The 16,944-nt window shown below is 45.3% G+C and overlaps 1 protein-coding gene across 1 annotated transcript in view; it reads right to left on the bottom strand.

The window, feature by feature from the left end:
• LOC109924054 (gastrula zinc finger protein XlCGF57.1-like) overlaps window positions 1–16,944 on the bottom strand; it is a 46,541-nt gene that overhangs the window by 22,587 nt on the left and 7,010 nt on the right. The window contains exons 4-6 of the mRNA XM_048620956.1: window positions 15,040–15,169; window positions 12,194–12,296; window positions 6,168–8,499 (exon numbers count right to left, since the gene is read on the bottom strand). The gene's annotated coding sequence lies outside the window, so the exon portion shown is untranslated. The remainder of the gene's footprint in view (window positions 1–6,167; window positions 8,500–12,193; window positions 12,297–15,039; window positions 15,170–16,944) is intronic.

Below are 16,944 nucleotides of genomic sequence, written 5' to 3'. Positions count from 1 at the left end.
CTGCTTGGCCTGCTATGTTCATCCAACTCTACACCTTGTTATCTCAGATTCTCCAGCATCGGCAGTTGCTACTATCTCGAGAATTTCGACAAGCTGTACGAAGATACCCTGATGTGGTTGAAAGCAAGTCATTTGACTTGTTTTTTTAAAGCGCCCCCGTTCATCACAAAAGGGTTCGTTAAATTAAGGCTTAAAGATTCAGATAGAAAAACAGAAATTGCTGGAAAAAGCTCAGCAGGTCTGGCAGCATCAGTGGAACGAAATCAGAGTAATGCAGTGAAGGCAGCTGGTCACTGGCACTGAACATTTTGGGAGCAGCATAGAACATGGAACATTACAGCGCAGTACAGGCCCTTCGGCCCTCGATGTTGCGCCGACCTGTGAAACCAATCTGAAGCCCATCTAACCTAAACTATTCCATTATCATCCATATGTTTATCCAATGACCATTTAAATGCCCTTAAAGTTGGCGAGTCGACTACATTTGCAGGCAGGGCATTCCACGCCCTTACTACTCTCTGAGTAAAGAACCTACCTCTGATATCTGTCCTATATCTGTCACCCCTCAATTTAAAGCTATGTCCCCTCGTGCTAGCCATCACCATCTGAGGAAAAAGGCTCCCACTGTCCACCCTATCTAATCCTCTGATCATCTTGTATGTCTCTATTAAGTCACCTCTTAACCTTCTTCTCTCTAATGAAAACAGCCTCGAGTCCCTCAGCCTTTCCTCATAAGACCTTCCCTCCATACCAGGCAACATCCTGGTAAATCTCCTCTGCACCCTTTCCAATGCTTCCACATCCTTCCTATAATGCGGCGACCAGAACTGTACGCAATACTCCAAGTGCGGCCGCACCAGAGTTTTGTACAGCTGCAACATGACCTCATGGCTCCGAAACTCAATCCCTCTACCAATAAAACCGAACACACCGTACGCCTTCTTAACAACACTATCAACCTGGGTGGCAACTTTCAGTGATCTATGCACATGGACACCGAGATCTCTCTGCTCATCCACACTACCAAGAATCTTACCATTAGCCCAGTACTCTGCATTCCTGTTACTCCTTCCAAAGTGAATCACCTCACACTTTTCCGCATTAAACTCCATTTGCCACCTCTCAGCCCAGCTCTGCAGCTTATCTATGTCCCTCTGTAACCTGCAACACCCTTCCGCACTATCCACAACTCCACCGACTTTGGTGTCATCCGCAAATTTACTAACCCATTCTTCTACGCCCTCATCCAGGTCATTTATAAAAATGACAAACAGCAGTGGCCCCAAAACAGATCCTTGAGGTACACCACTAGTAACTGAACTCCAGGATGAACATTTCCCATCAACCACCACCCTCTGTCTTCTTACAGCTCGCCAATTTCTGATCCAAACCGCTAAATCACCCTCAATCCCTCCATATTTTCTGCAATAGCCTACCATGGGGAACCTTATCAAACGCTTTACTGAAATCCATATACACCACACCGCTTTACCCTCATCCACCTGTTTGGTCACCTTCTCAAAGAACTCAATAAGGTTTCTGAGGCACGACCTACCCTTCACAAAACCGTGTTGACTATCCCTAATCAAATTATTCCTTTCTAGATGATTATAAATCCTATCTCTTATAATCCTTTCCAACACTTTACGCACAGCCGAAGTAAGGCTCACTGGTCTATAATTACCAGGGTTGTCTCTCCTCCCCTTCTTGAACAAGGGGACAACATTTGCTTGTCTCCAGTCTTCTGGCACTATTCCTGAAGACAATGACGACATAAAGATCAAAGCCAAAGGCTCTGCAATCTCCTCTCTAGCTTCCCAGAGAATCCGAGGATAAATCCCATCCAGCCCAGGGGACTTATCTATTTTCACACCTTCCAGAATTGCTAACACCTCCTCTTTATGAACCTCAATCCCGTCTAGTGTAATAGCCTGTATCTCAGTATTCTCGTCGACAACATTGTCTTTTTCCTGTGTGAATACTGATGAAAAATATTCATTTAGCGCCTCTCCTATGTCTTCGGACTCCACGCACAACTTCCCACTACTGTCCTTGAATGGCCCTAATCTTACTCTAGTCATTCTTTTATTCCTGACATACCTATAGAAAGCTTTAGGGTTTTCCTTGATCCTACCTGCTAAAAACTTCTCATGTCCCCTCCTGGCTCTTCTTAGCGCTCTCTTTAGGTCCTTCCTGGCTAACTTGTAACTCTCAAGCGCCCTAACTGAGCCTTCACGCCTCATCTCTACATAAGCCTCCTTCTTCCTCTTGACAAGAGATTCAAGTTCTTTAGTAAACCATGGTTCCCTTGCTTGACCACTTCCTCCCTGCCTGACAGGTACACACTTCTCAAGGATACGCAGTAGCTGTTCCTTGAATAAGCTCCACATTTCAATTGTGCCCAGCCCCTGCAGTTTCCTTCTCCATCCTATGCATCCTAAATGTTGCCTAATCGCCTCATAATTGCCTTTCCCCCAGCTATAACTCTTGCCCTGTGGTATATACTTATCCCTTTCCATCGCTAAAGTAAACGTAACCAAATTGTGGTCACTATCACCAAAGTGCTCACCCACCTCCAAATCTAACACCTGGCCTGGTTCATTACCCAGTACCAAATCCAATGTGGCCTCGCCTCTTGTTGGCCGATCTACATACTGTGTCAGGAAACCCTCCTGCACACATTGGACAAAAACTGACCCATCTAAAGTACTCGAACTATAGCGTTTCCAGTCAAAATTTGGAAAGTTAAAGTCCCCCATAACAACTACCCTGTTACTTTCGCTCCTATCCAGAATCATCTTTGCAATCTTTTCCTCTACATCTCTGGAACTTTTCGGAGGCCTATAGAAAACTCCCAACAGAGTGACCTCTCCTTTCCTGTTTCTAACCTCAGCCCATACTACCTCAGTAGACGAGTCCTCATCAAACGTCCTTTCTGCCACCATAATACTGTCCTTGACTAACAATGCCCAGCCCCTTTTTTACCACTTTCCCTGATCTTACTGAAACATCTAAACCCCGGAACCTGCAACAACCATTCCTGTCCCTGCTCTATTCATGTCTCCGAAATGGCCACAACATCGAAGTCCCAGGTACCAACCCATGTTGCAAGTTCACCCACCTTATTCTGGATGCTCCTGGCATTGAAGTAGACACATTTCAAACCACCTTCCTGCCTGTCGGTACACTCCTGCGACCTTGAAACCTTATTCATGACCTCACTACTCTCAACCTCCTGTACACTGGAACTACAATTCAGGTTCTCATCCCCCTGCTGAATTAGTTTAAACCCTCCCGTAGAGCATTAGCAAATTTCCCCCCCAGGATATTGGTACCCCTCTGGTTCAGGTGTAGATCATCCCGTTTGTAGAGGTCCCACCTACCCCAGAATGAGCCCCAATTATCCAGGTATCTGAATCCCTCCCTCCTGCACCATCCCTGTAGCCACGTGTTCAACTGCTCTCTCCCTATTCCTCACCTCGCTAGCACGTGGCACAGGTAACAAACCAGAGATAACAACTCTGTTTGTTCTAGCTCTAAGCTTCCACCCTAGCTCCTTGAATTTCTGCTTTACATCCTCATCCCTTTTCCTACCTATGTCATTGGTGCCTATGTGGACCACGACTTGGGGCTGCTCCCCCTCCCCCTTAAGGATCCCGAAAACACGATCCGAGACATCATGGACTCTGGCACCGAGGAGGCAACACACCAACCGCGAGTCTCTCTCATTCCCACAGAATCTCCTATCTGTCCCCCTAACTATGGAGTCCCCAATGACTAATGCTCTCCTCCTCTCCCCCCTTCCCTTCTGAGCAACAGGGACAGACCCTGTGCCAGAGACCTGTACCCCACGGCTTACCCCTGGTAAGTCGTCCCCCCCAACAGTATCCAAAACGGTATACTTGTTTTTGAGGGGAACGGCCACAGGGGATCCCTGCACTGTCTGCCTGTTCCCTTTCTGTCCCCTGACTGTAACCCATCTACCTTTTTCCTGTACCTGAGGTGTGACTACCTCCCTGTAACTCCTCTCAATTACCCCCTCAGCCTCCCGAATGATCCGAAGTTCATCCAGCTCCAGTTCCCTAATGCGGTTTCCGAGGAGCTGGAGTTGGGTGCACTTCCCGCAGATGAAGTCAGTGGGGTCACTAGTGGTGACCCTTACCTCCCACATTCTACAGGAGGAGCATGCAACTGCCCTAACATCCATTCCCACTGTTCTGAATTCCCAAACAGACTATTGAAAAAAAAATCCAGCATGTGCTGGATTAAACTGTTCACAATGACAGACACTTCACATCAGCAATTAACAATCTGTGCACGTGAACTGAGGGTCTGTATTTCTCTGATTGTCAGGAAAATGAATCCTGTCCTTAAATTCAGCCAAACCATTGAATATAAACATCAATCCCTCTGGGTTCTTTCAGAGGTTTCCCAGAACATTCCAAAAGTAAGGATACTGATCCGGTATCAGATTCCACCGATTTATTCTACGATGTCAGAAGTCACACAACAATAGGTTATAGTCCAACACGTTTATTTGAAAACACAAGCTTTCGGAGCCTCACTCCTCCTTCAGGTGTTAGTGAGAGAGGTAGTATTGGACACAGAATTTATAAATACAAGATCAAAGGGTCAAACTACTGATGAGGATATATTAAACAAACCTAAGATGCTGTTTCATCTTTAATCTGTCAGAAGGCTTTAATTGATTAGTATGTATATGTACATCCCCGAATTCCTTTCAAGTCACTGTCCTGCGAGAAATAAAGGTTTTATCACTGCAAAGGTGGGGTGACGTTAAGGTCAGATGATGCATGTTAGGTGTGAGGCCTTGCTTGGAATCTGTTTGTGTTTTGGTTTGGAGTCAGACTAGTTTTATTTCTAAAGTAGGAATCTATAAAATGCCAGATTGACTGACTATCAATAAATTGTGTGCTTTTTGAAAAAAATAGAATGTATATACAAAATCAAATTCACCCCATAGATTCACATGCGTGTGTATGCTTGAGAGACATTGTGTATATGAGAGAGGATTCACGCGCGTGTGTTTGTGAGTGAGACAGAGAGAGAAAGTGAGTGAGTGTGTGTGTCTGAGACAGGATTTGTGTGAGAGTGCGTGAGAGTCTATTTTTGTGTGTGTGTCTGTGTGTGTTTATGTACACCTGTGAGTGTGAAAGTGTGTGGTATGGTGGAGTCACCTGTAGTGTGACATGGACCCAAGATCCCAGTTGAGGCCGTCCTCATGGGTACCGAACTTGGCTATCAGCCTTTGCTCAGCAACTCCGCGTTGTTATGTTTTTTTTTCTTTATTCATTCATTCACGGGATGAGGGCATCACTGCTAGGCAGCATTTATTGCCCATCCCTAATTGCCCACAGGGCATTAAGAGTTACCCACATTGCTGTGGGTCTGGAGTCACATGCAGGCCAGACCAGGTAAGGATGGCAGATTTCCTTCCCTAAAAGGCATTAGTGAACCAGATGGGTTTTTCCCAACAACCAACAATGGATTCACGGTCATCATTAGATTCTTAATTCCAGATATTTTTATTGAGTTTAAATTCCACCATCTGATGTGGTGGGATTTGAACCCGGGCCCCCAGAACATTGAGACAACAAGGTGCAGGGCTGGATGAACACAGCAGGCCAAGCAGCATCATAGGAGCAGAGAGGCTGACGTTTCGGGCCTAGACCCTTCATCAGAAAAGGGGGAGGGGAAGGGGGTTTTGAAATAAATAGGGAGAGAGTGGGAGACAGATAGAAGAGGGATAGAGGAGAGGATAGGTGGAGAGGAAACAAACAGGTCGAAGAGGCGGGGATGGAGCCAGGAAAGGTGAGTGTAGGTAGGGAGTTAGGAAGGGGATAGGTCAGTCCAGGGAGGACGGACAGGTCAAGGGGGCGGGATGAGGTTGGTCGGTAGGAGATGGAGGTGCGGCTTGAGGTGGGAGGAGGGGATAGGTGGGAGGAAGAACAGGTTAGGGAAGCAGGGACGAGCTGGACTGGTTTTGGGATGCGATAGGGGGAGGGGAGATTTTGATCTCAATACCATGAGTGTAGATATTATCACGGTTGGGGCCAAATTGGGAAGGCTTGAATGTGGATTGTAGTCCATTGGGGATGATCTGGTTCCGTAGGCAGGTGCTAAGGAAGGTGATGTGGCTGTAGTACCTGGTTTGCTTCAGGATGTGGTCGAGCAGTTTCAGGGCCGTAGAGATTACGAGAGAGTTGCAGTGGGAGAGAGATCCCTTGAGGTTTGTCCGGAGGGAGGAGGGTAACTTCTTCAGGTTAGGCATCCTTAGAAGAGGCTTCGCAGTGGTCTCTGCATTAACAATCCAGCGATAATACCAGCAGGGCATCATCTCGCCCTGCATCCCGAAGTCTGCTTTGGAGGACGTTCACCGAAGATCTGAAGCCAAATGTCCTTGACCGCTGAAGTGCTCCCCCAATGGGAGGGAACATCCCTGTCTGACGATTGTTGCGCGGTGTCCATTCATCTGCTGTCATAGTGTCTGCACAGTTTCACCAATATGCCATGCCTCAGGGCATTATTGTCTGCACTGTATGAGATTTTTTTTCTTTATTCATTCACGGGATGAGGGCGTCACTGGCTAGGCAACATTTATTGCCCATACCTAAATTGCCCAGAGGGCAGTTAAGAGTCAACCACATTGCTGTGGGTCTGGAGTCACATGTAGGCCAGACCAGATAAGGATGGCAGTTTCCTTCCCTAAAGGACGCTAGTGAACCAGATGGGTTTTTCTGACAATCGACAATGGATTCACGGTCATCATTAAATTCTTAACTGCAGATATTTTATTGAATTCAAATTCCACTATCTGCCATAGCGGGATTCCAAGTCCCCAGAACATTATCTGGGTCTCTGGACTGCTAGTCCAGCAATAATACCACTAGGCCTTCGCCTCCCCTTTATGAGATGGACAACGTTGGCTGAGTCACATGAGCATCTGCCGTGCACATTGTGCGTGGTGTTCCGTGATAGTAGGGTCCATATCGAAAATCTGTCATGTCTTACAGAGGGTGTCATGACAGGGTTGTATAGTGTTGTGATCGATGTTGTCCTGATGGCTGGATAGTTTGCTGCGAACAATGGTGTGATAATGTTTGGCAATTTTTGAAGGCGTGAAGTAGAGGCGTGAACAAGATCTTGGGAAGGTGCTCATCGTCATCAGTAATGTGTTTAATGCTGTGAAGAACATTGCGTAGTTTCTCCATTCCTGGGAAGTACAAAGGGTACCCAATTGGACGTATTCCATGTCTGTCTTCTGGAGGAGGTTGTTATGGTTTATTGCTGTGGTATGTCGGAATTGGTGATCGACGAGTTGAGCATGTATCCTGTTCTTATGAGGGCATCCTTTAACACCTTCAGGTGTCTGTCTTGTTCCTCCTCATCTGAACAGATCCTGTGTATGCATAGGGCTTGTCCGTAGGGGGTGCCTAATATGTTTAGAGTGGAAGCTAGAGAAGTTCAGCATCATGAGGTTATCCATAGGCTTGTGGTAGAGTGAGGATATGAGGTGTCCATCCCTGATGAAGATGCAGGTGTCCAAGAATGAGACTGATTCTGAACAGTAGTCCACGGCAAGTCTGATGGTGGGATGAATCTTGTTGATATCACTATATAGTTGTTTTAGTGATTCCTTGCCTTGAGTCTAAAGGAAGAAAATGTCGTCAATATATCTGGTGTACAGTTCTGGAGGTTCTGTTCAGCAAAGAAGTCTTGTTTGAAACTGTACATGAAAATGTTGGCATATTGGGGAGCTGTTCTGTGTGTCTGGATGAAGAACTGGTTGTCGAAGGTGAAGATATTGTGGTCGAGGATGAAGCGGATGAGTTGTAGGATAGCATCTGGAAATTGGCAATTGGTGGTATTGAGTACTGAGGCTGTTGCAGTGATGCCGCCCTTGTGGGGGATATTGGCTTAGAGTGCTGCAAAGTCCACTGTGACGAGGAAGGTTCCTGGCTCGGCCGGTCCGTGGGTGCTGAGTTTCTGTAAGAAATCTGTAGTTTTGTGACAGAACCTGGGGGTTCACTGCATGATGGATTTCAAGATTCCCTCGACACAGCCAGAGAGTTTCTCACACAGGGTCCCATTGCCTGATACGATGGGACGTGTTGGCTTTGTGTATCTTTTGAAGGCAGTAGAAGTCCTCTACATGGGAAGTACACGGGATGAGAGGGCAAAGGGTAGTCTGAAGGACTGGATCAAAAGTCTCGATCAGTCTGTTCAGTTGGTGGTGTGTTCTTTGGTTGGATCTGCAGATAGTTATCTGCTGTGTTCCTGGTTGTTCAGCTGTCAGTACACTTCCTTGCAGTAGTCCGTCCTATTCTGTATGACGATGGCTCCTCCTTTGTCTGCTGGGTTGATGACAATGATTGGTCTTGAGAGCACAGATGGCATTATGTTGTGCCTGGGTGACGTTTTGCATACCTTCACATCATTATTCAACACTGAATAGTGTTCAAATCTGAGAATTTAAAACTGAAAACAAATGAAACTGAGGGTATATTTTCCCAATGGCCCAGGCATAAATAATCTTTGATAGTTTCCTTTCCAATTGTTAATGCTATCCGACCTGTACTGTCATACAGCTAACTCAGTGAATATCGTCAAGTTATCCAGCAATGAGAGTTTTACTGGATCATGTTTTAAACAGGCAGTGAACAAAATTGCTTGCAGATTTGCTAAACAAGCGAATGAAGGTTATTGAAAGAGCAATTATGCCGTACATGATGTGAGGAGTTCCAAAGTTAGTGTATTAAATCTTGGGCAGGTCATCTTGTAAACGCTGTGCACTGACAGAGTGCCAGACCACATTTAGACATTTTGTCTGTGATACTGGCCGAATTGGGTTGAGGAGCAGACTGTGCTGGACATACTTTTTGCATCAGTATCCCATTTGATCCTGAACTGAACCTCCAACCTTATATCCTCTCCATCCCCATCAACACCTACTCTGATAAAGGTTAATACATAATAATTATTTGGGAACGTGCTTCCCTGGCATGTATGGGGAGCTTTTTTTTGTCTCTTCTTCTGTGAAGACAGAACAGGAGTGGCTGTTAATCGCTTTGCCATTTCCCTGCTCTCCATTATCAATTCTCCTATTTCAGATTGTAACAGGCTTACACTTGTTTTCACTAATCATTTATTTTTTATATAAGTATAAAAGTGAAGTTTAAGAGCTTCTATGTCCCTTGCAAGTTCACTCTCATCCTCCATTTTTCCTCCCATTCAATGTATTGGTCCTTCTCAGCTGATTTCGAAACTGCTCCCATTCCTCAGGCTTGCTCCTAATTCTAGAAACTTTATATGACACCTCTTTTGATCTAATGCTATTCTTAATTTCTTTTGTTACCCATGGTCAGGATGTTGAGTTCATTAGCCAAGTAATATTGCTACTGAGTTACCATTAGTGGGGTGTATTGGATCCTGCTGGATGTGTACGGAGTTTCCTAGTCTATCAGCACCCTGCCATGCATGCACAAAATCTCACATTACAGGAAGATTTACCTAGGAATGTAGAAGACTTAACTGGAGATAGCTGCATCAATTGGACTCGATAAAGCAGGAATCAGACCTGGATTCACTTTTGTTTGTTATTTACATAAACAATTTGGATGGGAATTTAGGAGGCATGTTTAGAAAGTTTGTGGATGACACCAAAATTGGTGGTGCTGTCGACAGTGAAGAAGATTATCTAAGATTACAAAGGGATCTTGATCAGTTGGGCCAATGGGCTAATGAGGGGTAGATGGAGGTTAATTTGGGTAAATACAAGCTATTGCATTTTGGTAAAACAGACAACAGATAAGCAGGACTTATGCAGTTAACGGTAGGGCCCTGGGTAGTGTGGTTAAATGGACAGACCCAGCGGTTCAGATACATAGTTCTTTGAAAGTTGCATCAAAGGTAGACAGGGTGGTTAAGAAAGTGTTTAGCATGCTTGCCTTCTTTGCTCCGACCATTAAGTATGGGAGTTAGGACATCATGTTGAGGTTGTACAGGATGGTAATAAGGCCACATTTGGAGTATTGTGTAGAGTCTGGTCAGCCTGCAGAGCAAGATGATGATTAAACTGGAGAGGATTCAAAATAGATTTACCAGGATGTTGCTGGGACTGAAGGTTTTGAGTTGTAAGGATAGGCTGGGTCTTTTTTTCACTGGAGTAGGTGGTAGAGGGATGATCGTATACAGATTAATAAAATCATGAGGGGCCTAGATAAGATGAATAGCAAAGATCTTTTCCCTCAGGTGAGTGAGTTCAAAATTAGGGGACATGTTTTAAGATGAGAGGAGAAAGATTTAAAAGGGACTCGAGGGGAAACTTTTTCTCACAGAGGGTGGTTTGTATGTGGAATAATCTGCCAGAGGAAGTACTAGTTGTAGGTACAGTTACAACTTTTAAAGGAAATTTGGACAGGTACATGAATAGGAAAGGTTCAGAGGGATATGGACCAAACAGACGCAAGTGGGACTAGTTTAGTTTGGGAAACTTAGTTAGCATGGATGGTTGGATTGAAGAGTCTGTTTCCATGCTGTATGACTCTATGACACTCTTGACAAACTGTGCTCCACCAGTATCTCCCCTTTGCCTTGTTCATGGTGACCTCCTGCACTCTGGTGTCAGGAAGACCCTTCTGAGACATGTCTGCTATCCAATTTACAGCCCCCAATAAAAGGTATCTACTGGACAGTTCCATTAGTTAGTGGTGAATGTGATTTCTCTCTGGACAATCACTCACTGCACTTTCTCAACTCAGACCCTGTCCTGTTTTCTATTACAGTGACAAAATAACATTTTAAAATATCTGTGAATGTACCCATGCCCATGTGCATTCTTGTTGAAGTTACTGTATCTTTTCCCCCATGTGAGGGTTTGAGCTACTGGGGCAGATTGGGGCTATTCTCCCTGGAATATCAGAGGCTGAGGAGTGACCTTAAAGAGGTTTATAAAATCAGGAGGGGCATAGATAAGGTGGATAGTCAAGCTCATTTCCCCCAGTGTGAGGGAGTCCAAAACGAGAGGGCATAGGTTTAAGGTGAGAGAGGAAAGATGTAAAAGGGAACCAAGGGGCAATTTTTTCATGCAGAGGGTGGTGCATATATGAAATGAACTGGCAGAGGATGTGGTGGAGGCTGGTACAATTATAACACATCTTTCAAATTTCACAACATCCTTCCCGTAGCAGGGAGACCAGAATTGATCACAGTTTTCCAATAGTGGCCTAACCGGAGTTCTGTACAGGCACAACATGACTTCCCAACTCCTATATTCTACGCACTGATCAATAAAGGCAAGCATACCAAAATGCCTTCTTCACTATTCTAATTACCTGCGATTCGACTTTCAAGGAACTATGAATGCACACTCCAAGGTCTCTTTGTTCTACAACACACCCCAGGACCTTACCATTAGGTGTCTTAAGTCCTGCTCTGATTTGCCTGACCAAAATGTAGCACCTCACGTTTATCTAGATTAAAATCCCTCTGCCACCCTTCGGCCCATCTGATCACAGACCCATTGTACTCAGAGGTAACCTTCTTTGCTGTCCCCTGCACCACCAATTTTGGTGCCATCTGCAAATTTACTAACCATACTGAGTGAGGTGAAATTTATTGCACTTTCTGTAACATGCAAAGTTTTGTGACGGACTGTTGCAGATTGTAAGTGAGAAAGGCAGAGAGTCAGCATTCGGCTGACTCATCTTCATCTGTTAATATTCTCAGGGACAACATCGTAAGGGATGAGACAGAACGGCTCTCTGTGATGAAGGCAAACATGACAATATGCCGCCTTTAACAATGTTTAAGAGACATTTAGATACACGTGAACAGGCAGGGAATACATGTAGACCATGTGCAGGCAGACAGGAGGAGTTTAGATAAAGCACAAACACGGTGGGCCGAAGGGCCTGTACCTGTGCTGTACTGCTCTATATCATGTGTGCATATCATCATTTACTAGGGCATGTGTTACAGACTGGAATCTAACCGAGTGGCTCATGAGTGGTTTATATATAATAACAAATACTCAGGAGTGAGGTGCAAGTTGGAATCTGATTGAGAGCTTCATATCTGACAATTGGCCCTTGTCTAGTACACTAGTTTTGTTCCAGATTCCAGCTGTCCATTCTTCATATATATGCAGCTCCCCCACCCCAGCGATGCTCACCTTTCCAACGGTGATGACCTGGAACAAGTTTTCAACATTCCATGTATGCACAGGCAGATCTTTTCCTGACGATCGGCAGGATATTCAGACATCACAAAGTAATCTGAAAACAGAGTGCAGTTAGGTCCCGTCCATATCTATGCGTCACACAACAGTCCCTCTGTGAGGAGTGTGCGTGCATGCCGATGTCTTTGTGCACAAGTGTGTACGCATAACAGACACGCCACTGGCCCTGTGCGAATCACACAGTTCAGAAGAGGCCCTTCTACCCAGAGTCTGTATCACCAAAACTATACCTACACTCATCCCACTTTTGTGCACAAGGCCCACAGCCTTCAATGTTATGACACTTCAAGTGTTTGTCTAAGTACTTCTTGAAGGTTGTGAGCTTTCCCATCTCAACCACCCTCCCAGGCAGTGATTACAACCTCCTTCTGGGGGAGAAGGTTTTTCCTCAAATCCCCTTGAAACCTCCTGCCTATCACTTTAAAATAGTGCCCTTTGTTATTGATCCTTGCACTAAAGGGAATTTGAAGGGCTAAAAGGGGTCATGAAAAGTCATTAGCAAACAGGATTAAGGAGAATCCCAAGGTTTTTTCTACATGCGTAAAAAGCAGGCGTGTAACCAGGGAAAGGGTTGGCCCACTCAAGGACAAAGCAGGGAAACCGTGTGTGGAGCCAGAAGAAGTAGGTGAGTTCCTAAATGAACACTGTATCAGTATTCACCAAACAGAAGAAATTGGTGGAGGATGATCTCAGGGAAAGGAGTGTCAGATTTCTAGGCCAAGTTGCTTTTATAAAGGAAGAGATGTTGTGTATCTTAAAAAGTATTAAGGTAGATAAGTCCTGACGGGATCTATCACAGCATGTTGAGGGAAGCAAGCGAACAAATCGCTGGAGCACTGACAGACATCTTTGTACCCTCTTTGGCTATAGGTGAGATCCCAGAGGACTGGATAATAGCCGATGTTGTCCTATTGTTTGAGAAGGGTAACAGGGATAATGCTGGAGATTATAGGCCTCTGAGCCTTGTGTGGTAGAGAAATCATTGGAAAAGATTCTCAGGGACAAGACCTATATGTATTTAGAAGCAAATGGACTTATTAGCAATGGACAGCATGGTTTTGTGCGGATTAAGTCATGCCTCACTAACTTGATCGGGATTTTTGAGGAGGTGATGAAGATGATTGATCAGGGAAAAGCGGTTGATGTCGTCGACATGGACTTCAGTAAAGCCTTTGACAAGGTCCCTCATGACAGACTGTTACACAAGATGAAGTCACATGGTATCAGGGGTGAGCTAGCAAGATGGATACACAACTGGCTTAGTCATCAGAGACAGAGGGTAGCGGTGGAAGGATGCTTTTCGGAATGAGGGTCATGACTAGCAGTATTCCACAGGGATCAATGCTGCGTCCTCTGCTGTTCATGGTCTACATAAATGATTTGGAGGAAAATGTAGCTGGTCTAATTAGTAAGTTTGCAGACGATACAAAGATGGGTGGACTTGCGAATAGTGAGGAGAATTTTTAGACGATACAGCAGGACATAGATCAGTTGGAGGCATGAGCAGAAAAATGGCAGATGGAGTTTAGTTCGGACAAATGTGTAGTGATGCAGTCTGGAAGGTAAAGTACAGGTTGAAATTAGACGGTGAATGGCAGAACCATTAGGAGTATTGATATGCAGAGGGATCTGGGTGTTTAGGTCCACAGCTCACCTAAGGTGGCAGAGCAGGTAGTTAAGGTAGTAAAAATGGCCTATGGCATGCTTGTCTTCATTGGAAGGGGCACTGAGTACAAGGGTAGACAATTATGCTCCAGGTTTATAGAATTTCAGTTCAGCCATACTTGGAATACTGCATAGAGTTCTGGTCACTATACTAATAGAAGGATGTAGATGCTTTGGTGAGGGTTCAGAAAAGGTATACCAGGATGTTGCCTGGTAAAGAGGATTTTAGCTGTGAAGAAAGGTTGGATAAATTGGGTTTGTTTTCACTGGAATGCAGGAAGTTGAAGGGTGGTCTGAAAGAAGTTTAAAAGATTGTGAATGGCATGGATAGAGTGGAAAGTAAAAGGCTTTTTCCCAGGCTGGAGGGGTCAATTACTTGAGGACACAGGTTCAATGCTGGGGGGGCAAAGTTTAAAAGACATAAATGAGGCAAGTTTTTCACACAAAGGGTGGTGAGTACCTGGAACACGTTGTCAGTGGAGGTGGTGGAAGCAGACACAATAGCAGCATTCAAGAATCACCTGGACGAATACATGAATAGGAAGGGAATAGAGGGACACAGATCCTGCAAGACAGTTTTAGTATGGTTGGACAAAATGTATCAGCGCAGGCTTGGAGGGCCGAAGAGCCTGTTCTTGTGCTGTGTTCCTCTTTGTTCTTTGGAACAGCAGCTTTCTATCCACCGTGTCCATGCCCTTCATAATCTTAATCATGTCTATCCGGTCCCCCTTCAACTTTCTCTGCTCCAAAGAATACAACCCGATCTTATCAGCATCCCTTCATAGCTGAACCTCTCCATTCTGTGCTACATCCTGATCGATCTCCTCTGTACCCCCTCCACGATGAATAAAGGCAAGGATCATTCTTAATTCCCCATTAATCTGTTCAGGGATCTGTGGTCAAGCGCCACAACGACCCTCTGTTCCTCTGAGCTTCCTAGTGTCTTGTCATTCATTCAGCGTTTGTGCACAAAGGGCCTGTCCCCGTGCGAGAACCTGTCAGCAGGTCAGAGCAAACCCGTGCACGTGTACAAACACACGCACCAGTCCCTGATTGTGTGAGGCAGTGAGTGAATGCCGCGTTTGGTGCTGCTGGATCTGTTTGAAGTCTCTTACCACTCAGCAGGGCGGAGAGTGTCACACAGCACAGCGAAGGGAGTCCTCAACACTGAGACGTGCTTCTGTTCCCTCCCCCTCCTGAAGGGAGTCTTCCACAACGAGACATGTTTTAGCTGTCGTACCGCTCCTGTGAAGGGAATCATAGTCATAGAGTCATACAGCATGGAAACAGACCCTCCTGTTCAACCAGTCCATACCAACCATGTTCCCAAACTAAACTTAGTCTCACCTGCCTGCGCTTGGCACATCTCCCCCCCAAAACTCTTCCTATTCATGAACTTATCCAAATGTCTTTTATAAGTTGTAAATGTACCTGCATCCAACATTTGCTTTGGAAGGTCATTCCACACACAAACCATGCTGTGTAAAAATGCTACCCCTCATGCCCTTTTTTTAAATCTTTCTCCATTCACCTTAAAAATATGCCCTCTAGTCTTGAATTCCTGCACCATAGGGAAAAGACACTTGCCATTTACCTTATCTGTACCCCCGCCAACCCCAACCTCATGATTTTAGAAACCTCTATTAGGTCACCTCTCAACTTCATACACTCCAGTGAAAATGTCCCAGCTTATTCAGCCTCTCCTTATATTCAAACCTTCCATTCCCCAGCAACATCCTCGTAAATATTTTCTGAAGCCCCTCCGGCTTGATAATATCCTTCCTATAACAGCGCAACCAGAACTGGACACAGCACTCTAGAAAAGGCTTCACCAATGTCCTCTATAACCGCAACATGTCTTCCCAACTCCTCCAACTGAAGGACTGAGTAATGAAGGCAAGCGTGCTAAACACCTTCTTAAACACCCTGTCTACATGTGACACAAATTTCAAAGAACCTGAAAATACCTGAATCCCGAGATCTCTGTTCTAAAACGCTACCCAAGGCCCTACTTTTACTTACGCAAGTCCTGTCCTTGTTTGTTTTACCAAAATACAATCTCTCACGTTTATCCAAATTAAAACTCCATCTGCCACTCCTCAGCTCATTGACCCAATTGATCAAAATCTCTTTGTAATCCCATATAACCATTATTCACTGTCCACTTTTCTACGATTTTGATGGCATCTCAAAACTTACTGACCATGCCTTCAACATTTGCATCTAAATCATTTACATAAATTACAAACAAAAGTGGACCCAGCATTGATCCCTGTGGAGCACTGCTGGTAACAGGACTCCAGTCTGAATAGCAACCCTCCACCATCATGCTCTGTCTCCTACTGTCAAGCTAATTTGCTTTCCAATTGGCAAGCTCTCTCTGAATCCCATCTGATCTAACTTTGCTAATTATTTTCCCATGCGGAATCTTGTCAAAGGCTTTGCTGAAGTCTACTGAAGACAAAGTCTATTGCTCTATCCTTAATCTTTTTTGGGTACTTCTTCAAAACACTCAAAAAAAAACACCAAGGCGTGACCCTGCTGTGAGGGAGTATACAGTGGGTGAATACATTCGTGACAGCTGTATCTGAAACAGCGAGGTTGGCGTGTCAATGGTTCCCTCTCCCATCCGCCGATCCGGGAAAGGGGATATTCCAATGGCGATGTGTACAGGAGCAGGGTCAGAGGGGTCAGAGGCTCTCGAGTAAACGAAGATAAGGGCACAATCCACAGCTGTCCGCTGCTTTGTGCGAGCGCGGGTCCCTCAACCCTTTGATTGAGAGGCAGCCTCAGGTCGGACACCACACGAGCCCTCCCCTCCCCACCGAGAATGTTTGCCACACCAATGTTCCGGCACTCAGGTGGTCTTCACTTGTGGGACTTCTACGACCTGCTGTAGGAGGAGAATTTGATCAGCGTCCAATCGACCCGACACGTAGTCTGTCACTTTCTGTAGAAGGTCCTTCTGCGATAGAGAAGAGGGAGATGGAGAGGGAGAAGAGGGAGATGGAGAGGGAGAA

Source organism: Rhincodon typus, chromosome 49 (assembly GCF_021869965.1).
Source record: "Rhincodon typus isolate 14 chromosome 49, sRhiTyp1.1, whole genome shotgun sequence".
In the NCBI taxonomy this organism is placed as follows: domain Eukaryota; kingdom Metazoa; phylum Chordata; class Chondrichthyes; order Orectolobiformes; family Rhincodontidae; genus Rhincodon; species Rhincodon typus.
Note: the sequence above shows the minus strand (reverse complement) of the source record. Positions and strands in the feature narration are given on the sequence as shown.